The 16,852-nt window shown below is 44.2% G+C and overlaps 1 long non-coding RNA gene and 1 pseudogene across 1 annotated transcript in view; one reads left to right on the top strand and one right to left on the bottom strand.

Annotated features, from left to right (window-relative positions):
- Positions 1-16,852, bottom strand: part of LOC124605608 — a 556,596-nt gene that overhangs the window by 303,894 nt on the left and 235,850 nt on the right. The gene's annotated exons all lie outside the window — the stretch shown is intronic.
- LOC124607688 lies at positions 2,002-2,119 on the top strand (annotated as a pseudogene).

The following is a 16,852-nucleotide window of genomic DNA, read 5'->3' as shown; positions in this document are numbered from 1 at the left end:
TCCAAGAATAGTAAAGCAGTCTGGTACTCAAGAGGGTCCGCTTAAAGCTGATAAATTGCACTTGAATGTCGAAGTGATACGCACCTACGCCATGCCACAGCTATTTCTATCAGATTACCCACTACTGTTTCATTCACGCTTTAATTAATGTAATTCTACATAATTTGTACCAATGAATCTAGTAGCAAGGACAAATCTTCGATACAAAGACCCCTGGCACAATTTCATTGGAACATCCTGTGGACGGATTCCGTTATCCTCTTCTTGTCTCATCAATGAAAGATTAACATTAACTTCCGTACGAAGTTGCACGTTTTGTCACTATCATCTTTTAACGCTTTGCCTATGAGCACAAGTACACTTATTTAGCTTTTAATACTTCGACAAACTTTGAATATATTCGCATGTAACAACTCAGTGGTATCGCACCTTAGAGAGATTATCTCGTTTTTTTTGTGACTTTTACTTCGATTAAAATTGAACAATACTGAGTGGAATCAAGCGCATTGCCAGATTATTTAGCGCCCAGATTATCTAGCAGTAGCCACATAGCATCGTGTAACGTTCCAACCTTGTTTCTTCCTAAATGTTCTATAACTATTAAAATTGTTCCTGCCCTCAGGTTAAGATAATTACCTTAGCGTAGTGAGAATTTCCTACCTGGGTAGAGAAATTCCCCCCTTATTTTTCGACGCTGTCTTTTTTTACATCAATATATTTTGTCTGACGCTTCCGCAATGAGTAGATTCCATCATCCCACGAGGAATTACACTAGTCTTGCAAGGCTACGGTATTTTATTCGAGTCATAATGTTTTCCAACCAAAAAGTTCTTTAGTTGTGGTAACAAATGAAAACCGGATGTTGCAAAATTTGGTGAAGAGAGTGGATGCACTAACAGTTCGTTCTTCCAAGTCCCTAGGTTGTCAGACTGTCATGGTGCCTTTGTTGACACTTGTGCCGTTCAGAAAATTTATTTTTCTCATTCGTACTGTAGATTTTTTTCTTAATCCAGTTGGTACAGATGACTTGTGCAATATATTCATCACGTACTGGATTATTCTTTTAAGCTTTGAATCGAAACCAATAAAAAGAAACCTTCTTCATTAAAAAAAGCACTGGCCACAACGTTTCCGGATAACTTTGAGAACGGAATAAGTAGAAGTAAAATGTTACCCAATTCAGTGTACTAGAGAAAATATTTAGAAGGAAAATGAAAATACAGTTCGTTTCAGCACTCTATTGGGATAAGACATAATAGGATCCTGGTGAAGTTGTTCCACAGGCAGAAATACGTTTACTGGGCAGTCGGATGTATGGCTAGTAAATCGATCATTTGCCAATGATGGGGCATCAGCGTGGACTTTAGACCCGTTGCAATGGATTTGTAGTAATCCTTGTGTGACAATCACATACGTTTCATGGCCATATGATGAGCATACGTGGCAACCGCGAACAATAGCAGAGATGCACAGGGAAGGATGGCATACGAAAGCTGCCTCCCTGCATAACGACACGTGAAGACAAACAGTAACAAAGCGACCTGCACGCGAGAACACTGTGTTGTGTCGCGATTCCTATTCCACACAGAGAATTGGATGGCAAGCCTGCGTTCCAGAATAAACAGCTCGTCTGCAACAGAGCGTGTGAGGCAGCACAAAACTTACCATCTGCTGACTTAAAGACTCAATACGCCCATACCACACTGAATTTTTTTTTTCCAACTCAGCACAGTTTATTTAGTTTACCTTACTGGACTGACACCTTCAAGAGGAAAAAATATGGCGTAAAACTGCCATGCCATAGCTTGTGAAGTTGGTCCTGGATCGATAAATTCACTCTGAAACGGGCTTATCCGAAATGTAGGGTGTAATCGAATCACTAAACTGTAAGAATGTTGCTTTCAAAGAACAAAGCTACTGTTTCTAGGTTGGTCTGTGGTAGAGGATCAATGCTGAGTTTGCCTCGTATTCATAATCAATCAAACATCCTTCAAAATTAGGGGCAACGGCCTTGCCGCAGTGGATACACCGGTTCACGTGAGATCACCGAAGTTAAGTGCTGTCGGGTTTGGTCGGGACTTGGATGGGTGACCATCCAGGCCGCCATGCGCTGTTGCCATTTTTCGCGGTGCACTCAGCCTCGTGATGCCAACTGAGGAGCTACTCAACCGATTAGTAGCGGCTTCGGTCAAGAATACCACCATAGCGACCGGGAGAGCGGTGCGCTGACCCCACGCCCCTCCTATCCGCATCCTCCACTGAGGATGACACGGCGGTCAGATGGTCCCGGTAGGCCTGAAGACGGAGTGCCTTTTTTTTTTTTTTTTTTTTCAAAATTAGAAGTCTCCTGTTGTACACGAAAGGGTACGGGAGACTTCATTTGATGAAACTTCCAAAGTCTGAACGTAAGGGTTTTCATGGTGATGATTTTTTTGAAGAGGATTTTCATTTGGGGAGTGGTTTTACACATATGAATCGTGTAGCATGAGAATGACATACTCGGGGATGATTTTTCCATCCAGAAGACAAGCAGCTGGCGTTACGAATTTTTGTAATCTAAGTATAGAGCTTCCTTCAGACGATTGAAAGTCCTGGCAGAGCACTCTTTCAAGAGATTTCCGGGCTAGCCGAAGTGGTTATCCCAGACATCAGGGAAGTTTTCCTGAACACTGGATGGTCAAATTTTACATGAGTGATCCCACCAACAGGCAACATTGAGCAGGAAGCGCAGTTAATGGATGAGACAGCGAAACTACTGGAAGTAGATGGGAATGACGGAGGAGTGAATTAATTTAAGGCTACAATGATTGTTAAAATGGATGTAAACGATAATCAATGAAAATAAAACATCTGCAGTCGTCTCTTTTGCGTTTAATTTATTTACGCAATTAATTTCGGTGTTCCGTTATACCATCTTCAGGCTCCTCGAACAACGTAGATTGTGAGGAATCCAATCTCACAACTGGAGCCAATGTTAAACGACACACCGGTTATTTAATACTGGCTCCATTTATGGCTGCACGCGAAATTGGATTCCTCCCAATTTAGGTTGGTCAAGAAACATGAAGATGGTGTAATGGAACACCGAAACTGATTACGCAAATAAATTAAATGCAAAAGTGACGGCTGAAGGTGTTTTAATTTTCATTTCATATTAAACAGCTAAAATTTTTGTAACAATCTCTTACAAGAATTGACGTAAAAAGATTATACCATATTCTTTCTGCAACTTCCATGTTTGATTATGTGAGACTGACTTTCGTATTTTTGGACTGTTGTTTCGCAACTGTATTTTCCTGAGATTCCGAAGACATGGCAAGGAAACTAATTTGGAGGTTAAGTGGAGACTGTTCGCGGTATTTTGTTACAGCTTCTTTGGTCAAACACGAGTCTACCTCAGCGCTATCAGAATGCGTCAGGACTGTACAAAAGTTGTAACTTTTCAGCAGTCTCTCATAATTAAGTGGATTAGCGAACCTTACAATAACTAATTCTCAAGTATGGGAGTGCTGGAAATTGATTTTTATCCGTGTATTCGCGACAAAGTAATGAAATGGAAAGTCACAGTCATTACGTCACTGAATATACGAGGGTTGGAACTTAAATAGCGGCAACTATTTATTCACAACCGATACAAATGAGTTACATGTTTGCACCTATTACTGTCGTTCAAAGTAGTCACCAGCGTTGTGTAGAACCCGTTGCAAGCGATGTGGAAGACTTAGTATACCGTTAGCAGAGCCTATTCTGTTGATGGTGCGAACGGAGCGGTCTAAAGTTATACAACTTCCACTGTTTATATAGGTAGTAATCATATTAGTATTAACATTACTGATGTCAGTACCGTGTCAGCGATACTTCTGCAGCCCATTGACTACTACTGAACTACAACCGGCTTCAGTTCTCAATTCGCAAAAGAAAATTCGATTACAGTGTGAGACTTCTTAAAATAATATTACCTCGCAGTGATGAACTCCGATGTTCACTGCCTGTTGCAAGCTTTTTTCGTTGACTTCTTCTTTTCCTCCTCCTCCTCCTTGCCTTCTTACCAAGTGTGTAAAATGAAGTTTAACTCTCCCGTGTCGGACACTATAAAGAATACATACATAGTGTAGTATCGAGTTTATATGGTTGATGATGCTGATGATAGTAACGATGATTAGTTGATGACGACGATGATGGCAATGAATATTAGCTGATGATACGACGATGGTGGTGGCGATAGAAGACGGCAGAGGGAGAAAGCCGGTACCAGAGGTCACCCTACACCTATCCAATAGTACGAAGGCGACCCAAACTTAAACGTCTCCATTCGACAAACTGACCACCATCAGGGGTGTCACATGCCCTCACTATGTGAGCCGCTGTGCTGAGATTTGAACCCTAACGCAGGACACTGCTCTCATGAGCTGTAATTCGATGCTTTCTTCTCTGTTCCCCTCGTTGGCCAAGTACGTCACTGAACTTTGCTTCCCGTTCGAAAGTTCAACACCACAGTCGAGTGCCACCGCAAAAGCGTATGTTATCGTTATCTGCTACGAGTGCCTAATGGTAAAAAACCTAATTCTTCTACGAGGGTAATCCCAAAAGAAAGGTCTCCTATTTTTATAAGTACATAGACCTGTTTATTTCTACAATGGTTTACATCAGTTTACAGCTTGAACATTTAGCTATTTTTCGACATAATCGCCATTTCTGTCGTTGCATTTTTGTAGACGCTGTGGCAGCTTTTGTATGCCCATGTCATACCAGCTCGCCGCCATGCTGTTCAGAAAGTTATGAACCTCTTCTTTCACCTCGTCGTCGGAGCTGAATCGCTTTCCGGCCAAATGTTCTTTTAATCTAGGGAACAGGTGACAGTCAATGGGCGCCAAGTCAGGACTATAGGGTGGGTGGGTGATTGTGTTCCAGTGAAACTGATGCAGGAGAGCAACGGTTTGCCGAGCGATGTGTGGGCGAGCGTTGTCATGGAGAATGTGTACGCCCTTGCTCAACATTCCTCTTCTCCGGTTCTGAATTACCCGTTTGAGTTTCTTCATTCTCACAGTACCTGTCTCCGTTATTTGTGGTCCCAGCGATTCAGCTCCGACGACGAGGTGAAAGAAGAGGTTCATAGCTTTCTGAACAGCATGGCCTCGAGCTGGTATGACATGGGCATACAAAAGCTGCCACAGCGTCTACAAAAATATCGACAGAAATGGTGATTATGTCGGAAAATAGCTACATTCTCACGCTGTAAACTGATGTAAACCATTGTAGAAATAAACAGGTCTATGTACTTATAAAAAAAATAGGAGACCTTACTTTTGGTATTGCCCGAACGGTTCTAGGCGCTTCAGTCTGGAAACGCGCGACCGCTATGGTCGCAGGTTCGAATCCTGCCTCGGGTATGGATGTGTGTGATGTCCTTAGGTTAGTTAGGTTTAATTCTAAGTTCTAGGGGACTGATGACCTCAGCTGTTAAGTCCCATAGTGCTAAGAGCCATTTGAACCATTTTTTGAACTTTTGGGATTACCCTCGTAATTTCCAATTGAAGAATTACACAGTTATGTAATCACTTGATAATCAGTAATTAACACAGTACTGAAATATTTCACTAAGCAGTATAATTCTTTATTACTTTATTTGTAAGAAAACTTCGTTTTCTAAATGTCTTGTTTCTTTGCATGTGATTCGATGTCATTTCTATATCTCAGTAGTCATTTCTATATCTCAGATGCGACTGCTTATAGATGAAACATTATACCATTCTTTATACAAACCATTAAGTTCTGTTCTGCTTCATCTATGAGGGCGTTCTTAAAAGTAATGCTTCCGAATTTTTTGTGACTCTCCTAAAGCTTCTTAAATAAAACAATGGTTATTAACACTCTATATCTTTATTCTTCAAGTCTACATATTTATTTCTCAGTACAGTGACCTTGGCGACGAATACATTTGTCCCAACGAGAGACATGTTTGTTGATACCGTCAGTGGAGAATGTTTGACTCTCTTAACAGTCACGACCTCACGTATGCTTGCATCGCTTCATCATGCTAAAAGTAAAATCCTCGACTGTGTTCAAGTTTCTGAAACGGATGAAAATGGGATGGCGCCAAGTTGGGGCTATATGGAGGACTCGATGACAGTGAACTCAAGGCGTCGGATTGTTGCAAATGTTGCAGCGCTCGTGAGTGGTCTGGCATTATCATGCTGAAGGAGACGGTGCTCCGTGTATGGACGAACTACTGGAGTACGAAACTCGTTTACAGCAGGCTGTCTCTCACGCACCGACATAGTTACGTTACACACTACCATGTTACATGCAACAATTTGGAACCCTCTACTAAACAGCGAACCAGGCCCATGGTGCATGGTCCCAATTTGCCTACCTACGGGCTTGGAGGGGTAAAAAAGTGGATTTTCAATATTTCATGCTATTATTGACCGAATTTAAAACTTTAAAATGCTGTCATAATGTACTCGTTAAGACGTATAATTTTACGTTGTAAGTTTAACACTGCAAGACAAGTATTTCAGTTAGGATCTGCAGCATGACTCATGGGGGCGCAAATACCCAGACTATACTCATCTAATATTTCAGAATGAGACAGAGCACTTAGAAACTTCCAACAAACTTTAAACACAATTCCGAACCTTTTCTAAACTTTTTCTTCTCGTTCAGATGCTTAGCGTCAAACATTTAATAAATTGACTCATTTGTAAAGTTGTCAGAAGTATGAAGCTGTTTCATACATGTGAGTTCGACGCTTTACATAATCGGGAGATCACTGGTATGTTACAATGCTGTATTTGAGAAACTAGGAGAACTCTTTACGAAAAGATGTTTTCCACCTACCACCTAAATGTGGACCCCACCCCGAAGGATACAGGCACTGTGTGACAATGTTGTTATAAGCTGGTTTTCTGTACTGACGAAAAAAATAAGCTAAAAAAACAACAGAAATAAAAACTTGAATGTCTCGTGTTTCTGTTTGTAACTAAGCCAACGACAAGGAATTGGGCATTTAAACAACGACGCTACTACAGATTTTTGACTAATATGCGCTGTCAAGTTTAGAGTGATTCCATGAAGGTTAAAATACGATTTTGTTACTAGACTCCAGTTTTCAATTATATGAGATTTATTTCCTCTGAAATATAGAACCGAGGTTCAGTCAGCGAAGTTCATTAACACAGTTCGACAGTAATCGAAGTGTCGTGGCTTCAATTCCTGCCATGGGAACGCGTCTATTTCTATGCTTTCTGTGCGCATGATGCCCTGAATTCTTTACTGGTATCTAGTACTGCGAATACTTTAGATACTGCTACTGAAATATGCCGCGCGTCAGAATACAGGGTGAAACATCCTGGCGGATTAAAGTTGCGTGTCGGCCCGGAACTCCAACCCGCAACCCTTCCTTTGTGAATGAGCTATCTAGGCTTAACTCACGACTGAGCTTCACAGCTTTACTTCAGCTAGCACCTCTCTCAGACCTACCATGGTAACGTTCCGGGTCTGAGTCCCAATCTAACAGGATCTTTCAAACAGCGCACTGTCCGCTACAAAGTGAGAAATGCACTCCTTTTTATATGGTGTCCATTTAGAAAACAAACAGTTTTCGAAAATGTTCAAATGTGTGTGAATTCCTAAAGGACCAAACTGCTTAGGTCATCGGTCCCTAGACTTACACACTACTTAAACTAACCTATGCTAAGAGCAACACACACATCCATGCCGGGGGAGGACTCGAATCTCCGGCGGGAGGGGCCGCGCAGTCCGCACATGCAAATAGTTTTATCGCGAGGAATAATGGATAGTCTTAAATAATGAAGTAAGATGCGTATCTCCTACATCGCAATACAAGTGATGTCCAAACGCCAGATGGAGAAACAATCTGGCTTTCAAATCCGACTCCGACTGGTGATGACATAATTAGGCAGAGCGGCTCACATTTATTCACTGCGCATTTCCAAATACTTTGTAATTCTCCTTCGATCGGCCCGAAAATCCCGGTCGTATTTCAATTCGTGAGTCCTTTTTAGCGACGGCGAATGAAGACGCCTGGGAGGACGGGTCGTGCGCTTCGGTATCTTTGGAAAGAGAGCGCCTTTCCGTGACGCGGATGTTTACGGTTATGAATGGCGAGGACGCACTAGGTAGTGCTATGGGCGCCGTAAATATTACGGCCGTCTATTTGCGAGGGGTTGATCCGGCGCACGCAGCAGGCCCAACCCGTTCGTCGCTGCCATCTGCTGGCGGCGCCCCGGAACTACGACCGGCGTGCCGACTGACCTCGGAGCGGACGTCGATTCCTCCCCCACAATAACACTACCCCATTGCCAGGGCTCGCGGGCCCAAGAGAGGCGCCCGAACAATATCGACAACGATCGACGCGTGATAGTGTCCGTAAAATAAACGAGACAATTTCTCCATATAGTAGTCAGTCTTTTTTATTCCCTATGTTGGGCACAAATTCTTCCGGGAGATATCACTAACTTTGAAATGGGCCGGAAAAACGAAAATTCTTCGCGGAAAGATACGTCTTATTTTGTGGAGCGGCATCATAAACTTCAATTGATGCCACTCAGGTCACAGGCAGAACACGATGTCGCTTTTTCAAGCTGCCTCGCAGGAACCATCCAGTGGCAAAACGGAGGAGACAAAACGATGGCTGCCGATCCGCTGACCGACGTCTTTCATCTTCATGGCATCGCTACTTCATTCCGATATCGTTTTCCAGAATTTGAGAAAGCAATCTACACTGGATTGGACTCTCACTTCGGCAATGATAATACACTCAGTAAATCATTTACATACTTCCTCGTGTGACTGACGTGACTGAAAGAAAGCGATGGTTGCTCTTGTTTATAAAATAGAGTAAAAGCTCGGATGTATAGCCGGCTGCTGTGGACGAGCGGTTCTACGCGCTTCCGTCCGGAACCGCGCTGCTGCTGCGGTCGCAGGTTCGAATCCTGCCTCGGGCACGGATGTGTGTGATGTCCTTAGGTTAGTAGTTCTTAGTTCTAGGAGACTGATGACCTCAGATGTTAAGACCCATAGTGCTTACAGCCATTTGAACCATTTTTTTCGGATGTATAAAATTACGGACCAATATTGGTGACGTACATCTGCTGCTCGATCCTACAGCATGTTACAAAACAAAGTGCCGCAGTGGTCAGCACACTGGACGCGCATTCAGAAGGACGACGGTTCAAATATCCGTCCGGCCATCCAGATTTACGTTTAGCGTGATTTCCCTAAATCGCTCCAAGCAAATTCCGGGTTGGTCCGTTCGGAAAGGGCACGACCGATTTCCCCTCCCGCCTTTCCCCAATCTGAGCCTGTACTATAATGACCTTCTTGTCGACGGGACGTTAAACTCTTAATCTTCCTTCCTTTGCTACAGCATATTGAAAGCTCAAATATAATGAAAGTTTTCAGTGTGTTTCGCCTTGCAGTTCTGACATATTGAAGAGAAAGACATTTTTAAAAGTTTACACCAAAACTGCTGATTATTCATTTGCTAACTACACTCCTGGAAATGGAAAAAAGAACACATTGACACCGGTGTGTCAGACCCACCATACTTGCTCCGGACACTGCGAGAGGGCTGTACAAGCAATGATCACACGCACGGCACAGCGGACACACCAGGAACCGCGGTGTTGGCCGTCGAATGGCGCTAGCTGCGCAGCATTTGTGCACCGCCGCCGTCAGTGTCAGCCAGTTTGCCGTGGCATACGGAGCTCCATCGCAGTCTTTAACACTGGTAGCATGCCGCGACAGCGTGGACGTGAACCGTATGTGCAGTTGACGGACTTTGAGCGAGGGCGTATAGTGGGCATGCTGGAGGCCGGGTGGACGTACCGCCGAATTGCTCAACACGTGGGGCGTGAGGTCTCCACAGTACATCGATGTTGTCGCCAGTGGTCGGCGGAAGGTGCACGTGCCCGTCGACCTGGGACCGGACCGCAGCGACGCACGGATGCACGCCAAGACCGTAGGATCCTACGCAGTGCCGTAGGGGACCGCACCGCCACTTCCCAGCAAATTAGGGACACTTGCTCCTGGGGTATCGGCGAGGACCATTCGCAACCGTCTCCATGAAGCTGGGCTACGGTCCCGCACACCGTTAGGCCGTCTTCCGCTCACGCCCCAACATCGTGCAGCCCACCTCCAGTGGTGTCGCGACAGGCGTGAATGGAGGGACGAATGGAGACGTGTCGTCTTCAGCGATGAGAGTCGCTTCTGCCTTGGTGCCAATGATGGTCGTATGCGTGTTTGGCACCGTGCAGGTGAGCGCCACAATCAGGACTGCATACGACCGAGGCACACAGGGCCAACACCCGGCATCATGGTGTGGGGAGCGATCTCCTACACTGGCCATACACCACTGGTGATCGTCGAGGGGACACTGAATAGTGCACGGTACATCCAAACCGTCATCGAACCCATCGTTCTACCATTCCTAGACCGGCAAGGGAACTTGCTGTTCCAACAGGACAATGCACGTCCGCATGTATCCCGTGCCACCCAACGTACTCTAGAAGGTGTAAGTCAACTACCCTGGCCAGCAAGATCTCCGGATCTGTCCCCCATTGAGCATGTTTGGGACTGGATGAAGCGTCGTCTCACGCGGTCTGCACGTCCAGCACGAACGCTGGTCCAACTGAGGCGCCAGGTGGAAATGGCATGGCAAGCCGTTCCACAGGACTACATCCAGCATCTCTACGATCGTCTCCATGGGAGAATAGCAGCCTGCATTGCTGCGAAAGGTGGATATACACTGTACTAGTGCCGACATTGTGCATGCTCTGTTGCCTGTGTCTATGTGCCTGTGGTTCTGTCAGTGTGATCATGTGATGTATCTGACGCCAGGAATGTGTCAATAAAGTTTCCCCTTCCTGGGACAATGAATTCACGGTGTTCTTATTTCAATTTCCAGGAGTGTAGTTTGGGCCATTGCCCAGTTTCACAAGCCACGTAATTTGTATTTAGGATGCGTTTAGTATGGACAGTTCCATTTACCTCATCATACATAAATGTAACACCGATCGTCGTTATATAGCATTACGTGATCCACTTGACAACGATATTTTATATACAATGGTGGGATAGTGCAGTACATCTACACTTATCAGCCAGAACATTTTGACCACCTACGTAATAGCCGATATCTCCACCTTTGGCACTAATAACAACGGGGACGCGTCGTGGCATGGACGCAATGAGGCCTTGGTGAGTCGCTGGAGGGGGTTGGCACCACACCTGCACATACAACTCACCTAATTCCCGTAAATTCCGGGAAGGGGGCAATGAGCTCTGACGCCACGCTCGATCGCATCCTAGTTCGGGGACCAGCAGATCAATTCGAAATCTGCCACTGTGTTCCTCGAACCACTCAATCACACTCCTGGCCTTGTGACATCGCGCATGATCTTGTTGTAAAATGCCACTGCCATCGGAAAACATGACCGTCATGAAGGAGTGTACGTGGTTTGTGACCAGTGTAGGATACTTCTTGGTCGTCATGGTGTCTTGTATTTGTACGAGCTTCACCTGACCCACGGATGTCCAAGTGAATGTTCCCCAGATCATGGAGCTGCCGCCAGCTTGTCTCCGTCAAGCAGTACAGATGTCAACGACCTGTTGCCCTAGAAGACGACGTATTCGCGCCCACCCATCGACATGATGAAGAAGGTATCGGGATTCATCAGAACATTGAACGCCATGCCACTGCGCCAACGTCCAGTGCCGATGGTCATATGCACATTTTAGTCGTAGTTGCTGAGGTCGTGGTATTGGCTTCGGCACATGCATGGGTCGTCGGCTGCGGAGGCCCATGGTTAGGAGTGTTCGGTGCACTGTATGTTCAGACACACTTGTACTCTGCCGAGCATTGAAGTCTGATGTTAGTTCCGCCACAGTTGGCCGCCTGTCCTGTTTGGGTCTTCCCAGCCAACGTCTGGCATCAGTACTGAGGGGTGGCCGCCAAACCCCACTACGTCTGGATGTTGTTCACCCTGGTTTCGCCACGTGTCGAAGGCATTCAACACAGCACTGCTCGAACACCTGACAAGTATTGCAGTTTCCGAAACGCTCGTGCCGAGCCTCTGGGTCATAACAATCTGCCTTCGGTCAAACACGAGACAGATCGCGCCTTCCTCATATACACACGGACAGCACGCTCACTGATACTACACACAGGGCTATTACAAATGATTGAAGCGATTTCATAAATTCACTGTAGCTCCATTCATTGACATATGGCCACGACACACTACAGATACGTAGAAAAACTCATAAAGTTTTGTTCGGCTGAAGCCGCACTTCAGGTTTCTGCCGCCAGAGCGCTCGAGAGCACAGTGAGACAAAATGGCGACAGGAGCTGAGAAAGCGTATGTCGTGCTTGAAATGCACTCACATCAGTCAGACATAACAGTGCAACGACACTTGAGGACGAAGTTCAACAAAGATCCACCAACTGCTAACTCCATTCGGCGATGGTATGCGCAGTTTAAAGCTTCTGGATGCCTCTGTAAGGGGAAATCAACGGGTCGGCCTGCAGTGAGCGAAGAAACGGTTGAACGCGTGCGGGCAAGTTTCACGCGTAGCCCGCGGAAGTCGACGAATAAAGCAAGCAGGGAGCTATTTTCATCTTTCAACAGGATGGTGCTCCACCGCACTTCTATCATGATGTTCGGCATTTTTTAAACAGGAGATTGGAAAACCGATGGATCGGTCGTGGTGGAGATCATGATCAGCAATTCATGTCATGGCCTCCACGCTCTCCCGACTTAACCCCATGCGATTTCTTTCTGTGGGGTTATGTGAAAGATTCAGTGTTTAAACCTCCTCTACCAAGAAACGTGCCAGAACTGCGAGCTCGCATCAACGATGCTTTCGAACTCATTGATGGGGACATGCTGCGCCGAGTGTGGGAGGAACTTGATTATCGGCTTGATGTCTGCCGAATCACTAAAGAGGCACATATCGAACATTTGTGAATGCGTAAAAAAACTTTTTGAGTTTTTGTATGTGTGTGCAAAGCATTGTGAAAATATCTCAAATAATAAAGTTATTGTAGAGCTGTGAAATCGCTTCAATCATTTGTAATAACCCTGTACATCGTGCGTGTGTCTGACTAGCAGTCATTCCTTGCCAGGTGACACTGCTGTCGCACGAGTTCACAGTGATAGTAGGTGGTGGACATAACGTTCTAGCTGACCAGAATATGTATCTCAGTGTCGTGTAGGGGACGTGCGAGCGTAGTGTGTAAAGTCGCCGAGTTACAAATCACAGTGGAGCAACATCTCTAAATCAAGTGTTTAAAACACTTTCCAGAATGTTGTGAGGAAGAGAAAACTGTGTGCGATGTTTATTCCAGACAACTTGACTCCCGACTAAAAAATATCGTCTGCCGTGATATTTTATTGAAATGCAAAACGTAGGCAATTCTTTTCTGGATCAAATCATTGCGTATGATGAAACGAATCCCCACAAATCGACAAAGTGCAGAAATTCGCAGGAAAGATCGCTGCTTCAACGACATAACAGACATTCAAGCCAATGTATCACGCGAGCTGAACAGCATCCCAAAATAGGACTGTTCTGGCCGTTTCACATGCTTGTATGAACGTTCTGTGCGTTTTACTGAAGAGAGCGAGACATATGAAGCATTAAAATCACCATCTTAACTTTTCTCTATTTCTTATTAATCAAGTCTCGAATCTTTTCTGGACTGAAGATATACACCCGTAAGTTAGATGGAACTTATTATATGCAAAATATACAAACGATTCTATCCCACGAATACTAGCTATCTCTACCTACTCTTTATACAAAGACTAATACTACACAGTTTGCACACGTGAATACAATTTTTTAAGATAAATATTGCATGCAGGTATAAACAGTAACGGAAAATATGCAAAAATAAGACTTAAATATTTTTAGTTTTTCGTACCACCACGCTAAAGTTCTATTTCTAAGAGGCCTTTAAGATCAGAAAGTCGTCAAAATGTGTATGTGTGTGTGTGTGTGTGTGTGTGTGTGTGTGTGTGTGTGTGTGACCTTACACTGGAAAATTGAGCACTACACTGCCTGACAGAAGAAACGAAATGAAAGATGGTAATTCAGTTATTACAAAACAGAGTCAAATTTACAAATGCCTCCCCCCCCCCCCCCCTCGGCCTAGACGTGTGCAACGATTCGGGAAGGGTGTCATAAATCCGGTTGTGTCCTCTCCAGAAGCAAGATGGCCACAACTGAGGTTACCAGTCTTTGCACTGGATACCAATATTGGGATGGAGTTTACGACCGAGCTAGTCCCACATACGTTGTTTTGGGGACATATCTGTAGATCTTGCTGACCAGAGGAGTACTTCAGCATCACGTAGACAGTACACGGGGACACAAGCTATATATGGAGGAGTACTGTGCAGTTGCAAAATAGCATCACGACATTGTCGCTTGAGAGAGAACATATACCTCTCCCTAGGTCGCCCCCATACTCGCAGATGACGACCGTCTGGAGTAGTGCTGAATAGTGATTCATTGCTGAACACAATGTGACGTCATCCATCAACAGTACATGCTTCCCAGTCACGGCACCATTCCAAACATAGCCGTTTGTGTCGTGTTGATAAGGCCAGCCTATGTATAGGACGATAATTCCCTAGTCCGGCTGCTACTAGGTTCCAACCAATGGTGCGATTGACACAGCTGAGCGTCCATTTCTTATTCTTGGATGGTAGGCGCAGTTGCGAAGGGGTTACGATCTGTTTGAAGCACAATTTCGCGATGCTCCTTTGTGGTGGCCACACGTGGCTGATCGAAACTTCGACGAGAAGTATGTATGCCTGCCCTCACGTACCCACAGAGTCTAACATTGGGCGACTGTCACATCTGAATGTGCCCCACAAATCTAGAAATTGCACGATTCGACCAGCCATCCAAATGGACACACACACACACACACACACACACACACACACACACACACAAGCTCCCAAACTCTGCTAGGTACAGATAACGTTGTCTCATACGAATACACAGTACGTTCACGTTCTTCGTAATGATCACTCAAAATCAGACGCCCTTTTTATACCCTACCTGTCCTGGTAACAACAAAAACCACGAAAAACTTTAATGCACTTTGCTGGCATGTCGCAAAGAATTGCAACTCTAATCGGTTACATACCCACCGATGATGTGTCCGTATAAAAGTTACACTGACACACGAAGACGTCATCTGGACGCTTCACATTTTTTTGTGAGGCAGTTTATTTTATGAACAAATTATAAGACATGCATTTAATCTCGATTTATAAGACTTCACAGCTCACAATAGCATAATATAAATTCATTTTAAACAGTGAAGTGTGAACTTCCTTTGAGGCAACTGCTAACCCACTGAATACAGCGATAAATATCAATGGCAAGGCTGGACTATTGTACCTAACTTTAGATATACATTACAGCTCTGGTGATCGAACTTTCACAACCTTTTCTGGGCAATTATGAATCCACTCATCCTCAACAACTTCAGACTGTTATTTTTTAAGCACTCCAATTGTCACCTTGTCACCACAAGAAATATAACGTCGATTCCCTACTGCTACTGCGTGTTATTCTTGCGCAACTGGTGGGTCACGCACGAATTTATGTGAAAGCGTAATCAGTATTGGCGCTAAAAATGATTAGTTATGGAACAACAGAGGTAGCGTAGCTCGCTGCTAATAGAGGCGTTAAGCGGAAAGTAATTAGCCTTGAGGTACATGTGAACAAAAAATTCTAATAGTTACCCATGTGCTGATAAATATTTAGTGGCATAACCACTAATGGTAACATTATAAAATGAGTTCACATTAGTCGCCATACCGGAAGAGTGAGTGGGAATTATTTCCTATTTTACTAATTTTCCAGATGTGCTTTTACGAATCGGTGTTTTCATACATATACCGTGATACTATGGAACAGCCTTTCTATAACAAACCTTCTGCTCTCTATCATCTACACCGTTTTCAGAATAAAAATTGATAGCTGCAGGTAGGTCAGCTGCTGGTGAGAAGTTCTAACACAATGGGATGACCAACATAAATTTAAATAATGTAAATGACTGATTAATCAAGTACAGACGTATTCGCGTTATGTTGTACTGAAGAGTCAAAAGTGATTAGTTTCACATGTGGGATTTTGAGATTAAATGAATCAAATTTAATTTACTGTCCCATTCAAAATCAACAGAGCGCTAGTCATGTACTTGCCTTGTGCTTCTACCCAAGCACACACAAGAAAATTAAATATACATCATTCTATGACATTAAATATAGTTCTCACAAGTATATAGTAGCAATGTTGTAGATTAAGAAGTATGCATGAACCCAGAAATGCACACTTTCACTTCAAATACACTAACATACCAAGCACATGCAGCAAGTTTAATATTGTAAGCAAACCAGCCCACAAACCAATCATCAATCAGATATGAATGCTGCGACTACTGCTATTCTCGAACTATCAATCAGGACAGCACACTTATAATGTGTTTGGGAATATTGACAATCTGCGCGATTTACAACTTGAATTCTTTACTACGGGAGAAATCAGAAAATGCTTAACATGGTAAATGCTCTCAATAAAATGGGAGCACGTATAAGTACTATTAAATGGAAAATTGTAGGGATAGATATTGAAATCTTCACTTCGTTTCAGGATTCCCACACAATGAGGTGACGATGCCCAGCGGTGACGATGTTTCTCGATTCTGCTTTGAAAATAAAGTCTCTAGATTCGTAACACATCTGTTCAAGATAATGACAAGACTCCCGCATTGTTGCAGCTGTCTGAGTGAGCGAACAATTCA

This window comes from Schistocerca americana, chromosome 3 (assembly GCF_021461395.2).
Source record: "Schistocerca americana isolate TAMUIC-IGC-003095 chromosome 3, iqSchAmer2.1, whole genome shotgun sequence".
Lineage (NCBI taxonomy): Eukaryota > Metazoa > Arthropoda > Insecta > Orthoptera > Acrididae > Schistocerca > Schistocerca americana.
This window is presented reverse-complemented; position numbering and strand designations above follow the sequence as displayed.